Source organism: Citrus sinensis, chromosome 8, assembly GCF_022201045.2.
Source record: "Citrus sinensis cultivar Valencia sweet orange chromosome 8, DVS_A1.0, whole genome shotgun sequence".
NCBI classification, from domain to species: Eukaryota; Viridiplantae; Streptophyta; class Magnoliopsida; order Sapindales; family Rutaceae; genus Citrus; species Citrus sinensis.
Window position 1 is genome coordinate 16,600,969 of NC_068563.1, and position 22,446 is coordinate 16,623,414.

Sequence of the window (22,446 nt, forward strand, 5' to 3'; positions counted from 1 at the left end):
TTGTATCGTGTCTTGTCTTCTTGCAATTCAAGCACACCACGACTTTGTCCTTGCTCTCGGTCCGTCCCCTCAAACTTGTTGTTGTTTGAAGTGCAAAGGCCATGGGCTCACCCTGTTGTTCTTTCCCATGGGTTATATTACAAACTCGCTTTTCTTGAATAATCATAGCATATGCTCAATTCAAAGTTGGCAATGGTTCGGTGCTCAAGATATTGGATTACACCATCCCATAAGTTGAGTCATCCGAGCCCATCAAAAAATGATGTAGCCTTTCCTCTTCACACCTCTTATCTAATTCTATGCTGATGTTGCATTTGCATCCTCCACATCGGCATGTCAGGTATTACTCATAGTTTCCCAATTCTTCCGATATCATCTTTAATTTACGATAGTAACTCATAACAGTTATGCCTCGCTGTTTACATTCGGCCAGCTCAAAATTAAGCTGGTGAATACATGGTCCATTTCCTACCGAGAACCATTCCTCGATATCATCCCAGAGTTCTTTTGCGACCTCCATGTTATAGCTGAGTGCAAAGTTGGTTCAATTGTATTCAAGATCCATGATATCAGCATGCAATTAACTGTCGATCAATGATCCAAAGGTTGCATCATCGAACCATCGATGAAGCTAAATTTTTTCTTGGTCCGCAGTGCCGTCCTCATCGCTTGTTCCCACTCGTAATAATTGTCACCTTTTAATTGAATTTGCGTGATGATGTTTCCTAGATTGTCGTTGGCCGAGAGGTAATATGGTGATGTTGAGCTCTTTGCCAACCCAACATCACCTTCCTTCTTGTCATCGATGTCGTTCCTAGCCATGTCCAAGTTGCCCTGATACCACGAAAAGAATGTATTTTAGGATTGAATCTCACGTCCTTCATTAACAAAATCATATACATATAAAATTGCATTCCTGTAATCAAGAACCTAATCTTCCTACATATAAAATTACATCCCAATAATAAAGGAGCTAATATTTCTATAATTAATGTGCTCTGTCATTGTTTACAACTAATATTACAGCTAAAACTTTGGGGGAAATGCTTTGGAGCTAAGAAGACTTTTGAAAGAGTTGGGCCTTTTTTTAATGATTTGTCTTAATAAGATGTAATCCTATAGATTAAAAAACTCTAATAAAAAAGGATATGTTTACCTACGCCATATCTAAACACATATAGAGCCTATTTAGGGTTAAGGTTAGACAATTGTACCTTAAGAGTTATGTAACTAAAAGTATTTAGTAAACACTATCTGTTATAACTTAAAAACTAAGTTGATTTGATCTTATACCTATATGATGAAAAATCTATTATATCTTTATTAATTTCGTCAAAATTATTATTTAAAAATTATATTTACTATATAATATTGACTTTTATTTCAATAATAAGTTCAAGGATAAAAATGATCATTTTAATATTTTTTAGGCCCGTGATAATTGAACGGTTGTCGTAATGTTGTTTTCAAATTATAGGGGGTCAAAAACATTAGGATGGGTCAACCTCGAAGTTAAATTGGAGATGGTTTTAAAACCCAAAGTTTAAATTTGGAGAATGGACTGTGGAGAGAGATTCAAAAATCGATATGTGATACTGGCTAGAATTCTGTGTGCTGTGTATTCTACTGTAAGCCTGTGCAACTTTGTTGCCTTTTCGTTGACTGAAGAATGATTGGATAATTTAAGCGAGTTCACGTATATGTAGCCGCACACAATCACTATCTCCCCTTAACTACATCGCGCGGATCTGCATGCTTCCAGGTAAGTCAACTCGAACCAAATTCGACCCAAGAGGCGATCTGCATGCTTTGAAGCCGTTGGTCGCTCCTGATCCAAGTGTTGAGATTGTGTTGACCAGACCATTGACCGCATTGACCATCCATTTTGACTATTGATTTTACTTGTTTTGAGGTTACCGATGTTCCAGATTTTCACCGTCTATTACCCCATACCTTCCTGGTACATGTTCTTTGAGCCTTTCTAAATTGACTTCTAAATGTTATCTTAAATTAATTAATAAATCTATTATAAAGTTTTGTTGACTATTGCTAATATATGGAATATGCTTAAATTGATTTTTTAAGTATTCTATATTACGACTAACTTTAATTCTTTTTGTCAAATTTAATTCTACTTTCCTGTGATTATTAATTTCTAAATCTAAATAACCTAGTCTTTGAAAATTCATGCACTATAATTTATGAATTTCTAAACTCTTCTACCCAATTTCTAATTTTTAAAGCTAAATTTTCATACTAGTCTAATAATTATATTTCCCTATCGTTATTATGTTCTAATATAAGATAATTTTTAGAAAGCGTAATGCCTAACACTTTTTTTTTTAATTTCAGGGGCTAAATGGAGATACATAATCTATTGGAAGTTTTATATTTCCTATGATTAAAGTGTTTTTCTAAACATGATTTCAAAACCAGTTTAATGAACTAGAAAAGACCAGTTTTCGCCAAAGGCAATAGCTTATTTGAAAAACTTCTTAGAATTTCACTATATATAAGTGGGAAATTGACGACATATATACTGAAGATTAACCAGAATGAAAACAATATCACTATATACTATTAGTATAACAAGCCATGTGCAAATCTTCCCATCCTTTTTCACCAGCCTTTAATTTAGGTTCAACAAAAACCTTATCCCAGACATTTTGAACTTTTTGTTATTTAGAAGATTTTTCTTGTGAGTTATGCTATTGGCACTCCTCAAAATCTCTTATGAACTTTTGTTTTGTATTTACAAATTTATCCTTTATATTTTAAATTATATTAAAAATAAAATTTATTTAATTAAACCTGCCTACATTTTCTTTGTCTTTTTCTCTATTATAAACTCATTAAATCTATAAAATCTGAGAAAACAATGAATTGTCATAGAATAAAAATTTGATCTAAATATAAATTAAGCTTTCGTTGGAAAGATAATTTTGTGAACTTTGTTTACTTGGAGTAAGGTTTTTTTTTTTAAGATATGCATTACTATTCTGGTTATTAGCTACTAACAAAAATAAAGAGAGATGGAGATAAAATTAGAAATTCGCAAGTGCTATAACAAAAAGGAAATTGAAAGTTTTTTTAAATGGAGGAGATTTTTTTTTTTTTTTTTAGTATTGACATAGGATTTATTAAGAAAGTACAGCAAATGAAGATTATTTTAGGAATTAAAAAGAATATCTACAGAAAGGGTGTTCTGAAGAGAATGTTAGAGGTGTGCCAATAATCTAACTCTTTTCATGTTTTGTTTCTTTGTGATTGGTATCATGAAATTATGTTTTTGACTAAAAAAAGTTACCAATTGGATTTTAATATTGTGACTCTAATTATATGTTGCATATGCTCTTCTTTTGTAATCAATGCAACTTTTTGAATGAATTGTTGTTGGCTATCTCTGTTGACATATTAAATAAATAGGGGCTTCAACCAACATCGCATCTTTTTATTATTTGTTGCTACGTTCATTGCTACTAGTCTAATTCCACCCAATTGGATGTGAAATTATGGTTTTAGCCAAATTTTTCATTTTCTATAAGATATTAAATTTCGAAGTTCTCACGTAGATATTATTAGAAATTAATTATAGAAAAGAATAAAAGTCGATTTTGAGATCCGAATCTCTTTTTATGATTATTTTATCGACTGTACATACACATAAGAATGCCTCCTGTCTGCATGGGGCCGTGCCTTGAGTGCAATCTGGTTGAGCTGTGTCACACAGAGAGCTAACATCCTTATACCTAGAGCTGGCAAAACTGTCTGATCGTATTCGTGTCGTGTTAATTTCGTATCGTGTCAAATTTAAATCGACCTAAACATGACTCATTTAATGATCATGTCAAAATATTGAGACCCAAACCCAATATGAAAAATAAATGGGTTACCCAATAACCTATTTAATATTTCTATATTTAACAAATGTTATATATTTTTCACACACATCCACCAAAATATTACACATTTGCACTATTAAAATTTCAATTATATATATTGTTGATGCGGGATTCCGGTTCTCCTCGTTCTACGACCAGGATTTCTGCCCGATCAACTTCTTCACGACCAGAAGGTCTTCTCGTGAGGCTTCTTCTCCAGAGGTTCCTGCGCACACAGACAAGTCAGAGTACGCCGGTTGTTTTCCCAGCGCAAACCCTCCGACGCTCAAGTCAGATATGAAGGTTCGGGGAACGCTCACCACAGATCTTATGGCTCTTTCGTGGTTTTCTCTTCTTTTGAATTTCTTTTTTAATCTAAAAAATGCTAACCCTTTTACCTTCGTTGGCTACCTTTTTATAGGCTTCCCCTGAATCCCAGTCTTCCGCTTTTTTCAAGACGGTATGGGACTCTGACTGCTGCGTTATGGGCAAACGTGGGATCTTGCGTGTTACGCCACAGTTCTGGGGAAAGCGTGGCTGTCGTGGTTCTGCGAGATCTTGCGTGTTACGCCACGGTTCTGGGGAAAGCGTGGCTGTCGTGGTTCTGTGAGATCTTGCGTGTTACGCCACGGTTCTGGGGAAAGCGTGGCTGTCGTGCCTAGATTCTCGGGCTGGGGAGCCTGTCTTGCCAACTGCCGTCGACCGGGTCTCCTCGCCTCTCGACCTCTAGCCGGAATGGCCTTATGCCTCTTACAGGAAATTGGCCTCGCGGATGACGTGCTCGTGGATGAGCAGGATATTTCTGCTCCTGTTCCCCCGCGCACCATGCTTTTACGGGACATACCGGTTCGCAGAACTCTGCCATCAGATATCTGCTCACCATGCCTGGTCTCGTCGACGTATTTCTCCCAAACACCGGTCCCCCAGTTTCTGGTGTTGGGTAATGTAGTGGACCAGCAGTAGAAACTCGTTGGTACTCGCTCGCGTGGGATTGGAAAAGGCTGCCAAGAGTCATGTTGCATTTAATTGCGGACGAGGTGACGTGGCAGAAATCCCCCCCTCCATTTGAATTTCAAACCGACGGTTATGAGACCCTCGGGATTCAGCGCCGTTAAATGCTGGCAACCCAAGGGTCCGTCCTCATTAGGAAAACCAAATCCTCTCGAACGACATATTCATCATTCACTCCGTCTCCGTCTCTGTCTCTCCGGCAAAGAAGTTCCGGCATAAAAGGCCTCCATCTCTGACTTTCACCGACTGAACCATTACTTCAGGTATTGCTTCTATCTCCTTGGTCTCTGATAGCTGTAGATAATTTCTCTTCTCTTCTATTTGGGTAGTAGTTGGTGGTGTTGTGGTTAGAGCTTAGGGAATGTCGAAGGGTAAGGAGAAAGTCGTTGAGATTGATGACGACGAACTAAGTTTCCTGCCCGGTCCGCTCACTAATCCTGCTTTTGACCCCGGGATCCCCTTAGAACCCGTCAGGTTTAGTGTCGGGACTAGCGCTAGGAGGATGTCCCCCCAAACAACCTCCACGAGCGGAAGCAATGGCGAGGAGGGACCTTCTGGCTCTGAGGACACCTTAAGTGAGAATGGGGAAGGTGACTCTGGTGAGGTGTCTCCATCTGGAACATCACGACCAGAAGGACGGGGTACAGTAGGAGGCAGAGCCTTGTCGCGCGATTATGCCATTGATTACATGACGTGCACGACCTTGTTTGATGAGCTCAATGACCTCCGGCTTAGGTATAGCATTCCTGGTGAGATACCTCTCAAAGTCCCAGGAAAGAAGGATGCTACCAGCCGGCCTCCCAGGGGATACGTTACCCTGTTTCTGGAGAGCTTTAAGTACGGGCTGAGGTGTCCCTTGCAACCCTACTTTGCCCGGATACTTAACGGGCTAAATCTAGCTCCTGGTCAGCTGAATCCCAATGGGTGGAGAGTGCTCTCTGGTCTGTTCATCTTGTGGGACAGATGTTGCCAAAGCGAGCCCACGATTGATGAGGTGAAGCACCTGTACCAGCTAAAGAGCAGCCCCAAAGATGCCGGCTGGTACTACTTCTAATCTAGCACCAAGAGTCGGAAACCCATAACCGATCTTCCGACCGGTGGTGGTGGGACTTGGAAGAGGAAATTCTTTTTTGCTGGGGGTCCTTGGGGTCAAGTTGCACAAATAGACGGGAAGGATTGTCGCGTCCCACCCCGTTTCACGGTCCCAGGTTGCCTGCTCGCTCTAGATGTCTTGCATCCATAATTGTTCTTGCTCTTTTTTTTTTTTTGGCTTGTCTCTAACCAAGTGTCTGTTTGTGTTGTAGTTTCTTGGGGTGTCCACTTCCCGCTTGAACCTGACCAGCTCAAACGGGTCGAGGCTGTACTAGCCAATTCCTGCTCGAGTCGAGAACTGTTAACTACATACAACTTGCTCGAGTCTCGCTTGATACTTCCTGGCCATAGGATGGAGGATGCTGTGATTGGGGCTCTGACCCAAAAACGTTCCCGACTTCCAACCACGAAGAGGGACCAGAGTAAGGAAGCCCCTACTGTAAAGCGGGCCAACATCGTGCAGCAGGTCCCACCCTTGAAGATTTTGCCTCCTGCTCCTGTAAAAGTCGGGGAAGCTAGTGGAGCAGCCACAGATCCTGCTTCCTCTTCTCCTCCTGTCGGGCCTCGATCTCGCTTACCTGACAGCCGAGCAGAACACCTGATCCCTTACCTCAATGAGTTAACTAAACTCGTGAGCAAGAAGGACCTGGAGGACTTTTATGGCCGCACCTTGGGTGAGCTGGTGGGGGCCATGCAGCATAGCGCTTTCCACCTCAGCTGCATGACCACCTATTACAAGGCTAAGGTTGGCCGCTACGACCGGAAGATGAAGGAGGATATTCAATCGGCGATGACCAGAGCTGACGTTGCCGAGAAGAAAGCAAGGGAGTTGAATCTCGAGAATCTGAAGCTGATAGAGCAAGAATCACTTGCTCAAGCAAAAGCCATTTCCCTCGAGGAGGAGCTTACCAAGATCAAGGAGGATCTGCAAAGGCAGAAGGCTATGTATGAGGCTCAGCTCGAATCTCTCCGCGACTCCCACCGAGCTCAGGTCGAGAACTTGGAGAGGGAGGCTGATCACCAGTACGACCAGGGACTTCGGCATTCCTATCGTTGCATCATGGCCGTCCTTGGGAAGCAACACCCTGATCTGAAGATGGACGACCTTGCAGCTGGTGTTGCTCAACATATGGACAAGGAGGCGGCCAAGGAAGATGCCGATGGGGTAGAGCCGATCGTGGTCAAGGAGGAAGACTCTCCTCCTCGTGCAGTCCCTGCTGATGTTGGCGAGGCGAGCACCCCCCCGGACGCAACTGGTGATACCCCTCCTGCACCTGTGGAGGTCTAGCCAACCGATGCTGCCGGGCTTACTGATCCACCATCTTCTTGATATATCTCTTGTATTGTAATGAACAATGTTCATGAAGATTATTCCCTCTGTTAGTTATTAACAAATTAATAAAAATGGTTTTTGATTACTTTCTTGTGTTGTAAGTGTGAATTAATTTTCGGTTGGGAATCTGCTTGTCTTTGTCTGGACGAGCAGGTTCTGGCTTGGTTCATGGTTTTGCCACATGCCTTTGGAGATTCTTCAATGCCTGGGATTCGGCTCGCCTTCGTGCGGTCGAGCAGATCCTGGCACGCTTGGCTTCTGCCTCGCCCTAAAACAGGCTTTGAGACTTTGTCGAGCCTTTGCATGCCTTGGATTCTTCGAGGATTGGGATTCTGCTCGCCTTCTCGTGGCCGAGCAGATCCTGCCACGCTTGGCTTCTGCCACGCCCTAAAACAGGCTTTGAGACTTGATGAGCCTTTGCATGCCTTGGATAATTTCTTCAAAGCTTGGGATTCTGCTAGCCTTCTCGTGGCTGAGCAGATCCTGGCATGCTTGGCTTCTGTCTCGCCATAAGACAGGCTTTGAGACTTGATGAGCCTTTGCATGCCTTGGATAATTTCTTCAAAGCTTGGGATTCTGCTAGCCTTCTCGTGGCCGAGCAGATCCTGGCATGCTTGGCTTCTGTCTCGCCATAAGACAAGCTTTGAGACTTGATGAGCCTTTGCATGCCTTGGATAATTTCTTCAAAGCTTGGGATTCTGCTAGCCTTCTCGTGGCCGAGCAGATCCTGGCATGCTTGGCTTTTGTCTCGCCATAAGACAGGCTTTGAGACTTGATAAGCCTTTGCATGCCTTAGATAATTTCTTCAAAGCTTGGGATTCTGCTAGCCTTCTCGTGGCCGAGCAGATCCTGGCATGCTTGGCTTCTGTCTCGCCATAAGACAGGCTTTGAGACTTGATGAGCCTTTGCATGCCTTGGATAATTTCTTCAAAGCTTGGGATTCTGCTAGCCTTCTCGTGGCCGAGCAGATCCTGGCATGCTTGGCTTCTGTCTCGCCATAAGACAGGCTTTGAGACTTGATAAGCCTTTGCATGCCTTGGATAATTTCTTCAAAGCTTGGGATTCTGCTAGCCTTCTCGTGGCCGAGCAGATCCTAGCATGCTTGGCTTCTGTCTCGCCATAAGACAGGCTTTGAGACTTGATGAGCCTTTGCATGCCTTGGATAATTTCTTCGGTTTCACGCGAAAGAAATTCCTCGACGTTCTATTAATGGCAGGATTCGGCTTACATGAAATTGTTTGGACATAAAGCGTTAAAGATAAACGATAATGAACATAAGCAAAAATAGCTTTCAAATGTCAACAAGTCTCACTGGAAGTATTTTCGGAGGTGTGCTGCGTTCCATGGGCGTTTCACCTCGTGGCCGTCCGTGCGAACCAGCTTGTAAGCTCCGGGTCCCGCTATCTGCTTGACTCTATATGGCCCTTCCCAATTCGGTCCCAGCACTCCTTGAGTCGAATCTTTGGTGCTCTGATTCACTCTTCTCAGTACCCAGTCTCCGACCCTGAACTGTCGTATGTTCACCTTCTGGTTATAATACCGAGCAACCCTCTGTTGGTAAATGACTGATCGCTCGGCCGCTTGCTCCCTCCTTTCCGTTAGCAGATCAAGATTCAAACATATCTGCTCGTCGTTCTTCTGCTCATTGAAATGACCTGTCCGGTGTGTGGGCGTCCCTATCTCAGCCGGCACAACCGCTTCATGTCCGAAAGCCAAAGCGAATGGTGTCTCCCCAGTTGCGGTTTTGTGAGTTGTTCTGTATGCCCATAGCACACCTGACAGCTCGTCAACCCACGCACCCTTTTTTGCCCCAAGCCTGGTCTTCAAAAGCCTCTTGATGGTCTTGTTGGCTGCTTCAACTTGTCCATTCGATTGAGGGTGAGCAGGCGAGCAATACTTCAGCTCTATCCTGAGGTTCTGGCAGAACTCCCTGAAGCTGTGATTATCGAACTGCCTGCCATTATCCGTTACTAAGGCATAAGGGATCCCGTATCGACAGACCAGGTTTCTCCACACGAAGTCTGTTGTTTTCTTCTCTGTGATCCTGCTAAGGGCTTCTACCTCTATCCACTTCGTGAAGTAATCTATAGCAACTATTGCATGTGTTGCTGCTCCTCGTGCCTTTGGCAATGGGCCGATCAGATCAATTCTCCATTGAGCAAATGGCCAGGGGGAGGTCATGGAGGTGAGCTTCTCTGGTGGTTGGTTAGAGAAATTTGCAAAACTCTGGCAGCTTACACAACTCCTGGTCTTCTCTTGCGCATCCTGGTGCATTGTCGGCCAGAAATATCCCTGCCTTAGAACCTTGTGGGCCAAGGATCTCCTGCCAGAATGATTTCCGCAAATTCCTTCATGTACTTCTTTTAGTACGTAATCCGCGTCGTCCTCATCCAGACACCGAAGGAACGGTAGTGTATATCCTCGCCGATACAGTACCCCATCAATCATCGTGTATCTCGAGGCCTGGGCTCTAATCTTGCGAGCTTGCAGCTTATCTGGTGGTAACACCCCGTCTCTAAGGTATGAAACTATCGGGTCCCTCCACGAGCGTTTTTGTTCTATCCGCAACACCCCCAAATTCTGATCGATACTTGGGCTGGACTTCACCTCCAGAGGGACCGACTTTGGCATTTTTGGGTCGGCTACTGCTGCCATCCTAGCCAAAATGTCTACTCGACTATTCTGCTCCCTGGGAATTTGTATCACCTCCACTGTTTCGAACTTCCCCATCATCTGCCTGACTATCTTCAGGTACTGCTCCATCTTCTATTCTCTTGGTTGGAATCTTTCACTGACATGATTCGCAACCAGCTAGGAATCAGTTCTGATCTTAACTCTGTCTGCTTTCACGGCCTTAGCCAATTCCAGACCTGCTATCAAGGCTTCATACTCTGCCTGGTTATTCGTGGCTGCAAATTCCAACTTTACAGCATAAGAGATCTCCTCCCCCTCTGGGCCTTCCAGGACAATCCCTGCTCCTGAACCCCGCTCCCCTGATGACCCATCCACAGACACCTGCCATACTTGAGTTTCGTCATTGCCTATAACCGCATCTTGCTGATCTAAGCATACTTTGGGCTCTGTGAATTCAGCTATGAAATCGGCCATTGCCTGGGCTTTTATCGCTGCGCGGGGTTTATAGTCTATGTCGAACTCGCTCAGCTCTACAGCCCACTTAACGAGCCGACCAGAGGCATCTGGCTTGTGCAGAGTCTGACGTAATGGCTGGTTTGTTATTACCGAGACCGGGAATGCTTGAAAATATGGCCTCAACTTCCGAGCAGCAACCACAAGGGCAAGCGCCCATTTCTCCAACGGCGGGTATCTGGTCTCAGCGTCGAGCAGGACCTTGCTGGTGTAGTATATCGGATACTGAACTCCTTCTTCCTCTCTCACCAGAACAGAACTGGCGGCCCGATCCGATATTGCCAAATACAGATATAACTTGTCCCCATCCCTTGGTGTGGACAGCAGCGGAGCTTGTTGCAAGTATTGCTTCAAGTTCCGAAAGGCTTCCTCGCATTCTGGGATCCATTCTGTTTTCTTTCCCCTCCTTATCACTTGAAAGAATGGCTGACACTTATCTGTAGCCTTGGATATGAATCTGCTCAACGCCGCTAACCTCCCCGTGAGGCTCTGCATCTCCTTCAGGTTACGAGGAGACGTCATCTGCACAATCGCCTGGATTTTCTCGGGATTTGCTTCAATCCCCCTATGGCTCACCATGAATCCAAAGAATTTCCCTGACTCGACCCCAAAAGCACACTTCTCCGGGTTGAGCTTCATCTTATACTTCCTCAAAAGCTCGAATGTCTCCTCGAGGTGTCTGACATGTTCCTTCGGGATTTTGGACTTGGTGATCATGTCATCCACGTACACCTCTATGGTTTTCCCAATCAACGGCTTAAAGACTTTGTTCACCAGCCTTTGATAGGTGGCCCCAGCATTTTTGAGACCGAACGGCATTACCCTGTAACAGAACAAACCTTGGTTAGTGATGAAAGCCGTGCTCTCCTCATCCTGCTCGTACATGGGGATCTGGTTGTATCCCGAGAACGCGTCCATAAAGCTAAGCAGACCATGTCCAGCCGTTAAATCTACTAGCTGATCGATCTTTGGTAAAGGGAAGCTGTCTTTTGGGCACGCCTTATTGAGGTTTGTGAAATCCACACACATCCTCCACTTGCCGTTTGCCTTCTTTACCAACACCACATTCGATATCCACTCAGGGTAACTGACTTCCCGAATGAACCCTACTCTCAAGAGCTTCTCCACCTCGCCATTTATAGCCTCATACCTCTCCTGGTTGAAGCACCTCCTCTTCTGCCTTACTGCCCGGGCACCTTTCTTTATTGCCAGCTTATGACATGCTACCTCAGGGTCAATCCTTGGCATGTCTTCATGTGTCAAAGCAAATACATCAGCATGAGCCTGTAAGCATTTCACTAACTCCTGTTTTTGCTCTCCCTTAAGTCTCGACCCGATTCTGATCGTCTTTCCCGGGTTCTCTGGTCCCAGGCTTACTGTTTCCAAATCCTCTACAGGTTCTTGTTTTCCCTTCTTGTTCTCCACTCGGGTATCGAGGGATGTTATCTGCAGTGCTTCCCTTGCTGCCGAGGAGTAGCAGCTTCTTGCGATCCTCTGGTCTCCTCGTACCACTCCTACTACCCCATTCACCCGGTACTTCAGAGCCAGATAATGGTTGGACAACACCGCTTTGCTCATCCTTAAAAATGGCCGACCTAGGATCATCTAGTAAGGACTTTCTTCATCCACTACGACAAAGTCCAGTATCATTGTTCTTTCTGTCGGGGAGCTCTCAATTGTGATAGGCAGCTCGACCACGCCCAGAGGGACCAGCTTCCCTCCTCCGAACCCCTTCAAGGAGGTATTGGTGTATTCCAACTTCCGGTCGGCTATTCCCATCTCTTCCAGGGTTGACTTAAATAACACATCAACTGAGCTCCCCGTATCAATCAATATCCGATCAAACTTCTTGCTAGCGACAGTAGCCTCGATGACTAAAGCATCCTCGTGGGGGTATAGAATCCCTTCCTCATCCTCATCCGTCCACATGATCGGTACTTGCCTGACTCTTGCTCGTTTGGCTGCTGTGGTGCTGAAGAGTACCTCTTTACTGGTCATGGCGTACCTAGCATAATTTTTTCTCGATCTGTTGGAATCTCCGGCCAATGTTGGGCCCCCAGCTATCATTCTTACTGCGGGCTGCTCGCGCCTCAAGTTTCTACCACTCTGATCCCCTTCACCTGTTGTGGCCACCATCGGGAAGGTCTCATCTATAAACTCGTCCAGGTACCGATTTCTCACCAAATCTTCGACCTGGGTCTTGAGATCTCTACACTCTGCTGTGGTATGGCCATGAGTGCCATGGAACTTACAATAACGTCCTCTATCCCTCCTGTTGGGTAGCTTTGTTATTGGCGTAGGGAGGTGCAGCAGCCCTCGATCCTTTATGGCCTCGTACACCTCATCCAGGGACATCTTCAAGGAAGTATACCGCCCATAGTTCGGGTTCTGGTCGATCAGGTGCACTGCTCTTTCTTTGTTTGCCCCGCTCTGAGTTGGGGGCGGTGGAAATACTTCTGGTCTACTCGCTCTGCTATCGTGGGGAAGACCACCAGATGCCGACTCATGCCTTCTCCAAGGCTCCCTAGCTGGGGAACGAGGAGGTTGCGCCCTGCTGCGCTGATACTGTGGTGGCCTCTGATGAGGCTGGTAAGCAGTTACCCGACCTCCTGCTCCACCACCGGAGGCCTGGTGGTCCCTCCTCCTGATCGGCCCATTCCCCGGTAATGCTTTCTTCTCTTTCCTCCCCAACCCTTCTAACTGGTCTGTCTTAATCCGTGCAGCCTTCTCCTCTTCAATCTCGATGTCTCTCTTAGCCTGTTCGTATGCGGCTGCATACGTTTGAATCGCTGGGCTTCTCAAATTGTACCACAGCCTTCCTATCTTCACCCCTTCCTTCAATCCCCTTAACGCCTGAGGGTGGTTGAAGGCCCCCAAGTCGAGGACAGCCCGATGAAACCTCTTGATGAATTCCCGAAGGGTTTCTTGCTCCCCCTGTTTCATGCTTTCCAGCTCCATCATGTCATCTTCCGGTGCCATTGCCCCACTAAACTGCTCTGCGAATTCCTGGCACATTTGCTCGAAGGTTTTAATGCTGCCCCGAGGAAGTTTCCTGTACCATTCTCGTGCACGTCCCTCAAGGGAGAGTGGGAACACCCTGCACCTTTGGGATTGAGATAATCCTTGTACCCCGGTTATGTCGTTGAAGCGCTCTATGTGCACCAGCGGATCAGTTCTTCCCGAGTATCTGAGGTCTGGGAGGCGGAAATCTCTCGGAATAACTGCCCTCATGATCTCTGCTGCGAGTGGTGATTCTCCGTCCAGCATTATCCTCCAACCAGGGGCTCTGTTCTTTCCTTGCATGTCGCCAATTACCTGCGCTAGTCTGCGCACTTCCTCCTCCAGCTGCACTGCACGACCAGGGTCACGTGCTGCAACTTGATCCCGCTCTTGCTCTACATCATGCATGTGCTGCCTCAACTCTGTTTCCTCTGCATTCACCACCCCGTCGTCCTCATCACCAGTCTGTCTTGCCGGGGACTGCTCTCGTTCTCTATGAAATTCTCCCCGCAGAGGTATGTTACCCCTTTCACCACCAAATCTCCCGGTGGTTTGACTTCTCCCCGCACTATCGGGACCTGGTGCCACTCCACCGCCTCTCACCCTTCCCTCTTGGGTTACCCCTCGCTCGCTCTGCAGCTCATGCAGGATGGTTGTCAAGGTTTCCATCTGCTTTTCCATCCGTTCCATCCGGTCGAACATGACTTTTTCCCGTGCTTCACTGACTATCTCCCTCAGCGTCACGGAATCGTTAAGCCTCCTATCACCCCCTTGTGCACTACTTCCTCCTGTCTCCATCGCTTTCCACTTGCTTCACCCCTCTCCTTGCTATCAACAGAAGCTTTTTGCTCAGGTCCCCACAGACGGCGCCAAAATGTTGATGCGGGATTCCGGTTCTCCTCATTCTACGACCAGGATTTCTGCCCGATCAACTTCTTCACGACCAGAAGGTCTTCTCGTGAGGCTTCTTCTCTAGAGGTTCCTGCGCACACAGACAAGTCAGAGTACGCCGGTTGTTTTCCCGGCGCAAACCCTCCGACGCTCAAGTCAGATATGAAGGTTCGGGGAACGCTCGCCACAGATCTTATGGCTCTTTCGTGGTTTTCTCTTCTTTTGAATTTCTTTTTAATCTCAAAAATGCTAACCCTTTTACCTTCGTTGGCTACCTTTTTATAGGCTTCCCCTGAATCCCAGTCTTTCGCTTTTTTCGAGACGGTATGGGACTCTGACTGCTGCGTTATGGGCAAACGTGGGATCTTGTGTGTTACGCCACAGTTCTGGGGAAAGCGTGGCTGTCGTGGTTCTGTGAGATCTTGCGTGTTACGCCACGGTTCTGGGGAAAGCGTGGCTGTCGTGCCTAGATTCTCGGGCTGGGGAGCCTGTCTTGCCAACTGCCGTCGACCGGGTCTCCTCGCCTCTCGACCTCTAGCCGGAATGGCCTTATGCCTCTTACAGGAAATTGGCCTCGCGGATGACGTGCTCGTAGATGAGCAGGATATTTCTGCTCCTGTTCCCCCGTGCACCAGGCTTTTACGGGACATACCGGTTCGCAGAACTCTGCCATCAGATATCTGCTCACCATGCCTGGTCTCGTCGACGTATTTCTCCCAAACATATATGTCAATAACACTATATATCAATATCATAAAATATACATGTGTATTGATATTTTACACACTTACATTATTAAAGTGTCTATTCTTCCCAAAAATATAAAAAGAGATAATCATGTTCAATATTTGAGTTCCAATAAAAAGAACCTAGAAATTAATTTAAAAATGAAATATAACCATGTCATTAGTTAGGTAAATGGGTCAGGAACTTGAACACTAACTCAATACGAAAATAATCGTGTCGACTCAGACCCAACCCATTTAATAACATGTCAAATTTGACGACTTATATCTATTTATTCGTGTCGTATTCGTATAATCGAATCGTGTCAAATTTTGTCAGCTCTACTTGTACCTGAAATATTGTTACTGCTTAAACAAATGAAGAAAATAATGCCGAAGTCTCCTCTGGAAAAATTTTATCATTTTTTTAATTATGTATAAGTAGAAATAGACATTTGTTCATATTTATTGTGAGTATCTCTTCGATATTTGTGAGTATAAGTTGTCATAATAAACTTTATCTTGAATTGACTTAAATAGTATATTTGTAGTGTTCTCATTATAATATACATATGATTGAATATCATGGGTTAATTTTTTTCACAATATTATATAAATGAATCGTAAACTACCCCTTCAGAACTTAAAAAAGTATAACTTAACCATGATGAATTAATTGATTAATTAAAAATCACAAAAAAGAAATAAATAAATAATATTTAAGATTCGATTTTCTACTATTAAAAGATTGATGAATTAATTAATTATATCAGCGAGCTCCCGACATTGATGCAAGAGACACGACTTGCTGCTGTAGAGCTCATATTTACTCCAGCAATGATTTTAGAAGGTGAAAAAATAGATTAAAGAAATAAATAATAAAATAGTAAATAAGAAATTTAAAATCATTTATTTGGGCTACCTGGCTAGGAAGGCATGGCAAAACACTAGGTTCGGGCCGAGTTTGGACCCTCCCAAGATTGGCCTGAATGGATAAACATCTACTTGAACCGTAGTTCATATCCCAATTTTTTTAATGCGGGCCAACTTAAGCCCAACGCCGCCCAAGTACGGATTTTTAAGGCAGGGTTCTCCTACCCGCATATTCAAACTGAACAAAAAAAGAATTATAATAGTGCAAATTTTACATGAATAATAAATAAAAATTATTTCAATCTATTTTTTATTACCAAAATACATTCAATCTCTAATCTAAATTCATTCAATTTTGATCAAAAATTTAAATTCAACAGTACAATAATCACAAATAAATTTAAATAACGGTAATATCCAACATATCATAGTTCATAATCATGATATCAATTACTAATATAACATATGAAAATCTCAAAATATCTAACAATTGGCAAAATAATTAATAAAAGATTCTCAAAATACTCTCATGTAAATTAAGTAAATCACAACTTCATGTCATACTACTTGACGATTGTGGCCCATCATCATCATCATCTAAAATTACCTCCTCCCCAACAAAAATATTACATAACAAATATTATATAACAAATTATATAATTATAATAATTATGTAACAAATTAACTTAATAGTTAACAGTAGCCTAATTCAGCTCCTATTACATATGTTTATTATTATAAAAAATAATCATCTAAGCATAGCATTCAAGAAAAACATAAAGCATAACACCTAAGAATAATAATAATAATAATTTCAATCATTTTTTTTGAAAAGCTGGAAAAAAGTCAATACCTCGTGGTTGTGATGGTGGAGGCGTGGAGCAATGGCAGCGAGAGGGTGATGATAGAGACTGTGGCTGTAATGGTAGTAGAGTCGGCTGCACGAACGCGGCTGTAGGCTAAGAAGGTGAGTTGTGACAGTGACGAATTGATGATGGAGAATAGAGAGAAGTCGCACGCCAAGGCCAGCAGCTAAGAAATGAGAAGAGATGTTGCCGACGCGCAGAGAGAGGTTTGTGGAGGTGTGCCGTCGTGGCTACTGGCTTGGAGCGTCAGAGCTGCAACAGCGTCTGCACTGAAGTAGGGTGCTTGTTTCGGTATGTATTACGAATTTAGAGTTTATTTTGGATTTTGGGTTTGTAATTTTATATTATTTTTTTAACTAATTAAAAAAAAGGGAACGAACGAATTTGGGTTCCGGGTTTTTTGTACTGTGCCTGAATCCTTGCCCGGGCTTATCCGGATATTCATTTTCAATACTTGGGACAGGTTTACTAGTGCACACAGTTCGGGTTTTACCTGTCGTCGTATTGGCTTGGTTAGGTCTTGATCCCGTCTGGGCCACTAGACCAAAAAACTTTTAGCCCCCAACCCATCCAATGAATTTAGCATAAAACAAAATGTTTATTTAACACATAAAGTCATGTTTTATTTGTGGCAAAGAATATCAAATTGATAACGAAAGTTATAAATTCTAAGGGTATTTAGAATTCAATCTGATTTGTTTAATCCGTCTAATTTGCAGAAATTTGATTCGTAAAATTCTAATTTGTGAATTATTGAATTGGATTAGATTAAAAATTCAAAAATTCATAGTCAGTGGATTGGATATGGATTTACTTTTATAAATTCGCTTAAATCAGTGAATTCACAAAAAGAATAAAAATATTTATTTAATTGAAAAATAAAACTTATAAATGTAGCACTACTACTTATTAGTAAATAAATAAGTTAAAATGTAGTTACATTAATATTGTACTATATTATAACTAATAGTAATACAAAATAAAAATAATTAAATAACTGAATAATAAAAATAAACAAATATTCAATTTTTTTAGTGTGTTACATTTTGAAGCTTTGAATATATTATTTTATTTAAATAATTAATTTATTTAAATCTTATTCAATATTGAATTTATCAATTTGATCAGTAATAAAATTATTGTTATATTACATTTTTATTTAATTAATTCGTCGATTGGATATAATTAAAAAAAATTTAACCCACAAATCAATCGGCAAAATGGTAGATTATATGTGAATTATTGTGTCAAATCTACATCTAATATGTTGATGTATGGATTGGATTTGAATTGAATTTTAATAATCTATGAATTAATTGAATTGAATATTAATAATTCGTGAAGTCATAGACTATACATGATTCATGTCCAATCTCCAAAATCTGATCCGTGAACACCCCTAATAAATTTAGTTTAATTTTATGATACAACAGATGAAAAGTAAATATGACCATTCTTGGGAGACAATAAGGTATGTATTGATATAGGGATGGTAAAACGGTCTGACCTACGTATGGCCTGGCCAAACCTAGCCCAAATAGTCAGAATTGAGTAAATCCCAAGCGTTTTTAGTAAGCCCGAGTTACGAGCTTGAACTAGAACAATAATGTTACTCTTAGTTGAGGTAATTAGTTTATAGCTCAACTAATGCTGTAAACGATGTGTCATTATTTAATTGACTTAAGTGATAGTTAATTATTAAAATTTATTATTTCTAATTCAAATGGTGAAATTGTATTAGTGGCACATCAGTTATGATATAAACTAAGAACTGTAACTAAGTAAGCACAGCATCGCTGGACTTGGAAAGGTCGATTTGGAGCTACACATTTGAAGCACGGCATGGCCTTTTAGGCACCAGGTTAGGCTCAAGCTTGGTTGGACATAGACTTTTTACAAGCACCCACACATTTAGGCATGGTAATGGGTCGTATTTGAGTGATTTTTCTGTCATGCTAAATTACATAGGCTCAAATTCATCTGTTAATTTATTTGGATAAAAAAAATACAAACTTGAATCCATACTTTACCATTATCGTATTATTTAATTAGACTATTTTAGGTTCTTTAAAAAATATGACCTTATATTTTAATTGATTTTTTCAAAAAAGTTAAGGTATAGACAAAGTTCAAATTCATTTTTTAGCCCTTTACCCTTGCAAATATTTAAACTCAGATAGTCAACCAAATAAAGCTGCTTGACAACCACTCAACCACACCCTTGAAGACAAATGAAAGAAAACCTTAATATTCATCATGTTTTATATGATTGAATAATATAGTACACAAATTTATATAATTATTTAAATAAGAATACTTGTCCAAAATTAAAATAAAAATAGTTTGGTACTTTGATGGTCTTTCATAAAAACAAAAGAAAGAAGAATGAAAGTTTTCTTTCCTAACCATCGTTCATCCTTTACAATAAATACCTAGTAAGAATTTTATGGGTCTCTGACAACTTTATATAATTAGCAAATTTAAAATCAATTTCTTTTTTTATACAATGTTAAACAAAGTAAATATACTTTATCTTTAAAAAATGTTTATTTAAATTTATTAAATAATTAAAATTTTAGTAATAAGTGTTAACGGGTCATGTGAAATGAGTTTTAATGTTTAAACACAAATTTGACCTCTTACTAAGGATGGCAGCGGGCCTGCTATAATGTGGAGATGACCAATACTCACACCGTATCTATAGAATAGAAGAATTCTTCTTCCCTGACCATTACGCATTATGGGTTTAAATGGATACAGGTTGGGAATTTCCCATAAAGAAATACAAATACTTGTACCCATGCCTATCCTTTATATCTCTCTTATTATTTTGATATCCTGCACATATTTTTTAAAAAATTATAAATTTTAAACTAAAAGATATACAATACCTCAATTTTATTATCTTAAGAAATAAAAAATCAGTTTCAAATATATATATATATAGAAACACACACACATACATATATGCATATATGTATATATAATGATCAATATGTTAATAAATAGGAATATTAAATCTATTTACTTACACACACATATCGATGATTGATGATCAAAGATGATCATGTTTTGTAAAATCCAAAATAAAGAACCTCTTTCAACTGATTTTTTTTTTCTTAAACTATAGGATTAATGTCTTTAAAATTAACTTTTGATTATTTTTTTGGGAAAGGGACTTTTGATATCCTCAAAACTTAAAATGAGATAGTAATTAGCAAGCTGCTAATTGTACATTTTATGCTCTTTATCATATTATTTTATTTTGTCCTTTTAAGTAAGTGACCAATTTTAACATCAGGTTTAGCAGTAAGTGTAGGCCAAAGTGTCATGTTCATACTTAACCCATCTAACCAATAGACAAGAAACACTTTCTTTTAACAAGCCTTAAATTAGAATTATAGCGGGACCCCTTCCCACATAAAATTTTGCCATTGATAAGTATTATAAAAAAAATAATTTATAAAATAAAAAAATGCAAAAACAAAAACAATGTAGGTTATTGAATAAAAACGAGTGTTTAAAAAAAATAGATTTGAATTTGTTTTCGCTTTATTTGCTAGGGACTAGCAATAAGCTGGTTGGGGGTGTGTTGAGTGTTAGAAAGTGTATATTTATAAAGGAGAAAATCGTCATTTTACATTTCAAGTCTTACTAGCACTTCTACTTTTATGTATTTTAGTCTCTTGTACTTTAATTATGTGTGTTTTATTTTAATTAAGTATTTTATGTATTTTAGGGGCATCATGGTCATTTTACAATGAACAAGAGTTCAGACAGCAAAACGAACATCACTTTTGAACTCAGGACAGTCGAAAACCTTAGGAGGAGCATAAAAGAAAAAACGGCACTGTTCACATGTACAGTACTGTCTACGTTACTGTTCACGATACTGTTCACATAGACGGATCGATGATGTGGCATTGACCGATGAGGTGTCACGATCCTATTGGACTAAAATTCTTATGTACAGTTGATCAGTGACGTGGCAGCATGTTAGTGGACCAAAAATTGCGCGTACGATACATGCATATACACAGGATTATTTTCAACCAAACCGCGTCACTGTTCAAACCGCGTCACTATTCAAACCGCATGGTCAAACCGCGTACTGTTGACTGATGACGTGGCGCAATCCTGAGCGTCCGAAATATTTTTAATTCGATGGCCATGATTTACTCAATGTATCTATAAAAAGGGGTCTCCCCCTCTAATTTGGCATCTCTGAATTCAATTTTGAGTTCCGTTTTCTGTAATTCCTTCTCCATCTTATATTTTCTACGTATTTTAATAAATTCTGATTTTACCCCTAGTTCAATTATGAGTAGCTAATTTTCTTTTAAGCTTGGGTTGAAGGTGAAGTCTCAACATGTGCCTTGGGCTTTATTTGGTAAATTTACTTTCTCTTCCCCTCTAATTATTGTGGATGTTTTGACTTTTTGTCGACAAATAATAATAATCTTGTCTAGATACCGTCCTGGTTTCACCGGCTCTCTAGTACAAGGTTCTTATTATTTGGCACGATAAGCCCTTAGCACCATATTGATTAGAGTGTGGTTCATGAGGTGTGGAATCCCCCCTCATAATTTAATTGGCATTAATAAGAAATAATTAGCCCATGGTGCATGTTGATGCGGATCCAGATACCCAAGTGCTTCATTTCAATAGATTTCTCTTCAATTTATTCTGACCATTTTAATTTAAATTTTAGAATATTCCAAATCATTTTTACCACAAATTTATCCACCCATTTAGAAAATTAATTCTACACACAATTAAAATTCACCTCCTCGTGGGATCGATACTCGTCACCATTAATATATTCTACAATAGATACGTGCACTTGCGAGTTCAATAAAATTTACACAAGACAAGGAATGTTGCCAACACTAAGTAGCAACAATTTTCTTTCATTGCAATAGCACTTCATTCATGGCTTCTGAAAACTTTGTTCAATCAGTTATTCTTCGTTTTGATGCTCACTATGACCATTAAAGCATGCCAAGGGAGAACTTCATGAGGTCCAAAGAGTATTGGCAAGTGGTTAATTTTGAAGTAGTAAAACCAACAAGAGCGATATTGACAAAGGTGCAGAGGACAAAGTTAGAAGCACTTAAGCTGAAGGATTTGAAGCCAAATAATTACTTATTCCAAGCAATTGATCGTGCGGTCTTAGAAGCAATTCTTTGCAAGGACACTTTTAAGCAATTTTGGGACTCTATAAAGAAGAAGTATCAAGCTAATGCAAGGGCTAAGCATGTTCAGCTCCAAGCTCTTTGTCAAGAGTTCAAGATTCTTCAAATGAAGTCAGAAGAATCATTTGTAAAATATTTTTCAAGGACAATGGCAGTTGTAAACAAGATGCAGATTCATGGTGAAAGGCTCGAACATGTCACTATTGTTGAAAAGATTCTTTGTTCCATGATACAAAAGTTTAATTTTGCCATTTGTTCTATTGAAAAGTCTAAAGATATTGATATTCTTTCATTAGATAAGTTGCAAATTCGTTGTTTGTCTATGAGCAAAAGATAATCTAACAAGACAAAGAAGAACAAGCTTTAAAGTCAATAGCTTCAAATTCAAAAGTAGCTGGGCATAAAAAAAGTGGCCAGAAAGGCAAAAACACA